Here is a 6,562-nt window from a genome sequence, read left to right as displayed (position 1 = left end):
TTCTTGCTTTCTGTCTATATGCACTCTCCTGAATATGCAAAAACTTCTTAAGAGTCTCACTACAATCCCTCTCACTTTGTTGCACATTGCTATCAGTAGGGCAAGAAGCTAACTGAATCTGAATTTGACCCAAATCAGCCCTTAACCCCTCAATTCTCTCATTAAACTTAGCAAAATCTTTATGATGTAGCTCCTTCAATCCTTGCTTTACTGCTTTCAGCTTAGTCCACACCTTGAACATGGCTCCACCCCTTGGACAGGACACATCCCATCCCTTTTTAACTACATCTAGAAACAGAACATGATCAGCCATATAGTTAAAAAAATTTAAAGGGTCTACTCCCCCCTCCCATATGAATATTACAAGACATAACCAGAGGTGAGTGATCAGATATTCCTGGAGGCAAATAATCCACCACAGCATCAACAAACTTAGAATGCCACAATGCATTAGCAATGGCCTTATCTATTCTGGAACAGATTCTCAAGTTACCTTGCCCCTTATTGCTCCAAGAATAGTAACTCCCACAACTCTTAAGCTCAGCCAACCCTGCAGCATCCATACAGCTATCAAAATCCTTAGTTTCCCCTTCTGTAACTGCATTGCCATTTACCCTATCAGCAGCTAATAAAACTACATTGAAATCCCCCATGACAAGCCAAGGAAAATTAACAGTGCTACTGAAATTAGTGATCTCTCTCCACATTGGTCTTCTAGTATCAACAGAGTGCAAACCATACACAGCTGAAAAGAAAGCATCAAACAAGCCATTCTTAGTAGCAACATGACAGTGAACACAAAATTCAGTTTTTTGGATAAGCTGAACTGACACCAAAGCATGCTTCCAACCAATCCATATCCTTCCTCTAGGAGAGTGCTCATAATTCATAATCCACTGCCACCCAACCCCTTTTTTCTTCTGAATTTTACAACTATTCTTCTCCTGAACTTTAGTTTCTAACAAAGCTACAACACTAATGTTATTACTAGCTAAAAACTTCTTTATTTCAACTACTTTAATGGGATCATTCAATCCCCTCACATTCCAGGTACTAATGTTCATGGTGGATCAATTGGGAATTCCACTCCCTCACTACCAGCAACCAATTCCTCCCAATTCAAATGGACTTCAGCAAGCCCCACAGTCTGAGCTGGAGTTCTAATATCTCTTCTTCTCCTTGAAACAACTCTCCACCCTTCATCAAGCACTGGAGCAATTGGAGTAAAAGGCTTATCATAAACAGATAACTCTCCATTCTCCCCATCATCCTCTTGTACAGCATCATTAGCAGTCAACTCATCAGTAGTTTGTTCACCATTTGGTTGCACTGCTTTAGGTTTCCACACCTTCACAGCCTTCTTTCTCTGAACATCAGCTGGCCTAAATCTTGTGGTATTGACTCTTGTCTGAGTACAGTCATGCCCCACAATCTTACACTTCTGGCAATAAGGTGGAAGCCATTCAAACTCAACCACCTGTTTAACAATGTTGCCCATAGGGTCCTGAATCTGCACAGATTTAGGCAAGTCACCAGTTACATCCACCTCAATGAGAATTCGAGCAAATGAAATTCTTTGTTGTTTAGAAGTACATTCATCAGCATATAGAGGATCTCCAAGCAAACTCCCTATTCTGCTCAATGAATCACCCCCCCAACAGCTCAGTGGTAAGTTAGGCAACCTAACCCACACTGGAACTACCCTCAATATTTCCTCCTGGAAATTAAAACTTGCTGTCCAAGGTTTAACAATCATAGGTTTGCCAAAGAACATATGAGGACCAGCCACCAGAACTGATTCCTTATCCTTCTTTGACTGGAATCTGATTACAAAATAGCCCTCATCATGGAGGAAAATCTGAGGTTTACCCACTTGGTGCCATTCTTTTGCAATGAATCTCAAAATAGCCCCAATCGAAGGTTTTTCCCCAACTACATACATGACAACTGCATTTCCCCATAGATCATTCATTTTTTGTATCTCATGCTTATCAAGTACAGCTATGGGTTTACCATCACAGACTGTGGGAGCAATAAAATTCAACGCAAAACCTTAAGAAGGGAGTGAACTACCTTTGAATAGACTTACCCATGGTTTTGGTTCCATATCCAATCGCCGTTGAGCTGGTTGCGCACCATTCATCTCACACTCTGTTTCTGTCCGGACATCCTCTGTTTTCTGGGCTGGATCTACACCTGGGTTCTCCTTCATCACACTCTGGTGGTGCATCTCCTTGAGTGCAGCATTAACACTTCTCACCAGGAGGTCCACCCTATCCTTTCCCACCACCATTCGATGACTATCTTCGTAAAACTCTTCCAGAGCTTCAACCAGCGATGGCGGTCGATTTACATCAGTACGCACTGACCGCGACCAACCAGCCGAGTCCTGGTAAGCTTGAGAGTTGTATAGACGTTCCATCAATGGCAGCACATGGTCAGAATGAGGCAGCGTAACTGGTGTCACCAGACCCGCACTAACCCGAGGTTCATCAGGAATGGGTATTTGTTTTCTGAGTTGGTTCTGGTTCTTAGGCCTCGAAACTTCTTGATGAAGAAGAGAAGAGGCTTCCTCATTCACTTGAGCAATCTCAAGCTTCTGCGTTTTCTTCTTCCTCGCCATTTTCAAGATTGGCGCACGTTAGTAAGTGAACCTTAACGTACACCACACCATGAGAGAGAAGAGAGAAGAAGTTCTTTTTAACATATAATTATCTTAAATAAAATGACAACAAGAACTTACCCCTACCTCCCGGAGCCAAACAAACTCCTTCGGTCCAAGCCATCTCTTATGACTGTGAAGATGAAGAGGAGGAATTTCCATGCAATTTGATCTCTACAATATACAAGCCAGGTTACGAATTGATGGTCCCAAGCTTTTGCCATCTCTTTCCAAGTACGCAAAACTGGGTGATCCCCGAACCTAGGGTAACCACCGACATTTAAGAAAACATCTGCCCTCTCGCCACCTTGAAGGCTTTGGGGTTCTCCGAGTACGATCTCATGCTGAGTGCTCAGCAAACTGTCAAACTCCAGGAGGTCACATACAAGGTCCTGGGAGTCCTCGAACTAGTTTTCTCCTTCGACACTTATCATAGCAATGCTGAATTCCTAGTTGTCGATGTGTCTGCCAACTTCGACCTACTATTCGGAGAACCGTGGTTCGAGGAAATATTGGATGGTCCTGCCTGCCTCACCCTCAAAGGTTCCAGTTTCCGAGACACTTCCATCAAACAAAAGCCGGTTGTACGCCAGGAAAAAGATGAGTGCATTCAAGAATACTACTACAGATGGGCAACCTTCGCTCGTACAATCAAGCCCGGGTTGCCAGAGGGAAAGATGGTGAGAATGTTCCTTCTAGAGCTCAACACTTCATGCAAGGGCAGCTTCGCCGCATTTCCTTACAGCACGTGGGACCAGATCTGGGATCAAGCCTTGGAGATCTGTGCATGTAGCCCCGTCTACGATGATTATGACAATGACGTGGATATCTGGGAATACCCCGAGAACTATCTTTACAATTAGTGTCTTTGTCCAAGTCCAGAGTCTGTCTTTCAATTTTCGAGTTTAGCAATGAGTCTAAGAGTCTAGAACTAGAGTCTTGCATCAATCAAGAGCCTCTAAAGGCCGAGCTTCAAGTCAAAACAATCGATGTAATGATTGCTGATTTCAATAACACTTCAATTTCTACTTACTCTTCGAGTTCTAATTTAAAACACAATCCTAATCCAAACAACTTTGCTTCACAAGAAACTGACTTTGAAATTCTAAAAGCTATCGAAAATCATGAAAACAGGACGCCCATAATTGAGGAAACAGAAAAAATCAACCTTTCTAACAACAGTGATTCAAAGCTAGTTCAGATTGGTTTAACTCTATCTCATGCAGACCGGGATGATCTTATCAAGCTACTTTCAGAGTACATAGACGTCTTCGCATGGTCCTATCATGATATGCCAGGGGTCGATCCAAGCATCGGTCAGCATACAATTCCCCTTATTCCAGGTTCAAAGCCCATCAAGCAGAAGCTCCGTCGCATGAAACCGGACGTTTCCCTCAAAATTCAAGAAGAGGTCTCCAAGCAGCTAGAGGCCGAGTTTATTCGAGAAGCAAAGTATCCAGAATGGATTGCAAATGTCGTCCCAGTTCCAAAGAAGGATGGAAAAGTACGAATGTGTGTGGACTATAGAGATCTTAACAGGGCCAGCCCTAAAGACGGTTTTCCATTACCCCACATCGACATCCTGGTCGACAACACCGCAAATCATACCTTACTCTCTTTTATGGATGGGTATGCAGGCTACAATCAAATCCCCATGGCAGAGGAGGACATGGAGAAGACAACCTTCATCACTCAGTGGGGTACATATTGCTATACAGTTATGTCGTTCGGACTGAAGAACGCAGGAGCAACCTATCAAAGAACAGCCACAGCCATCATGAACGATATAATTCACTGGGAAATTGAGGTATATGTCGACGACATGATTGTCAAATCCAAAGAGCGACGTGAGCATACCTCAGTACTTCGAAAGTTTTTCAACATGCTCAGGCAATACAACATGAGGCTCAATCCGCAAAAGTGTGCATTCGGTGTAACGTCAGGCAAGTTACTCGGAGATGTTATCAGCTCTCGGGGCATAGAGGTTGATCCTTCGAAAATCAAAGCAATTCTCGAGATGCAACCACCAACGAATGAGAAGGAAATTCGGGGTTTTCTCGGCAGACTACAATATATCAGTAGGTTCCTTTCAAGACTCACAATGATCTGTGAACCGGTATTTCGAAAGCTCCGAAAAAGTGAGCCCAAAGTGTGGGATGACGACTGTCAGCATGCATTTGACACTATCAAGGATTACCTTTCCAACCCACCAGTACTAAAGCCAGCCATGCCAGGGATTCCCCTCAGGCTCTACCTCACAACAACAGATTCAGCAGTAGGGGCTATGCTCGCCCAGGAAGTTGAAGGCAAGGAGAACGTCGTATACTACATAAGCAAAAAACTGATCGAGTACGAGACCAAGTACACTCAGCTCGAGAAACTCAGCATCGCCTTGGTTTGGGCCACAAAGAAACTACGGCACTACATGCTCTCCCATACAGTACATGTGATCAGCAAAGCGGATCCTCTCAAGTATCTATTCGAAAAACCAGCTCTCAACGGACGGTTGTCCAGGTGGTTGGTCATGTTAGAAGAATTTGATCTCAAATACATCCCGAAGAAGTCTATCAAGGGTTCAGCAGTCTCAGACTTCCTAGCCGACTGTCCCGTCGAGGCAGAAGAGGAGGATTACGACTTACCCGACGAGCAAATCTTAATGACCAGTGATGATAGTTGGTCAATGCATTTCGACGGTGCTTCGAATCAGAACGGGTGTGGTGTTGGAGTAATTCTAGTAGCCCCATACGACACTCACATTCCTATATCAGCAAAACTGCAATTCAACGTCACAAACAATGCGGCAGAATATGAAGCATGCATTATGGGCCTGGAAGCCGCCTTAGCATTGGGTGTCCAGATACTTCGAGTGTACGGGGATTCTTCCTTAATCATCAATCAAATTTCCGGCAAATGGAAAGTAAGGAGCGAGAGTTTGGCTCCATACCAGTCCTACCTTGAGCAGCTATCTGAGCAAATAGAAGAGCTTCGCTATACATACCTCCCGAGAGAGGAAAACCAATTCGCCGATGCACTGGCAAAGCTGGCCTCAATGATCAACATACCAAATGGCATGGCCGAAATGCCACTTACAATTGAAACACGTCAAGAAGCAGCATATGTCCATGCTATTGACGACGTCGAGCAAGACGGAGATGAACCTTGGTTTACAGACATTCAAAGGTATCTCAAAATTCAGAGTATCCCGAGCACTTTTCAAGAAAAAATCAAAGGGCTCTACGACTACAGTCAGCCAACTTCGTCATAGAAGGTGACATTCTATACAAAAGGTCCCTTGGCGGTCCTAACCTCCGATGTGTTGACAAGCACGAAGCTCAAAGAGTCATGGACAACATACATGCTGGTCTGTGGCACCCACATGAACGGGAAGATGTAAGCCCTCAAGATCATCAGGGCTCAATACTACTGGACTACCCTCGAACGGGATTGTTACTTCTTTGTCAAGAAATGTCCTACCTGCCAAAGGTGTACGAATCTGAAGCACATTCCTTCATCATTGCTATAAACTCAATCATCACCCTGGCCATTCTCAGCTTGGGGTATCGACGTCATCGGCAAAGTCACTCCAACGGGCACCGGGGGTCATGAGTTCATACTAGTTGCTATCGACTACTTCAGCAAATGGGTCGAGGCCAGGTCATTCAAAGTATTGGGTTCCAAACAAGTGGCCCAATTCATACAAGAAAACATCATTTGCAGATACGACGTTCCTCACGAGTTCATCAGTGACCAGGGAACCCATTTTCAAGGAGAGTGTGAAGATCTATTCACCGAGTACAAAATTCAACATCATCGCTCTTCGCCTTATCGCCCACAAACCAATGGGGCAGTCGAAGCAGCCAACAAGAATGTCAAGACCATCATCATGAAAAGGACTACCAA

This window comes from Spinacia oleracea, chromosome 4 (genome assembly GCF_020520425.1).
Source record: "Spinacia oleracea cultivar Varoflay chromosome 4, BTI_SOV_V1, whole genome shotgun sequence".
Lineage (NCBI taxonomy): Eukaryota > Viridiplantae > Streptophyta > Magnoliopsida > Caryophyllales > Amaranthaceae > Spinacia > Spinacia oleracea.
Note: the sequence above shows the minus strand (reverse complement) of the source record.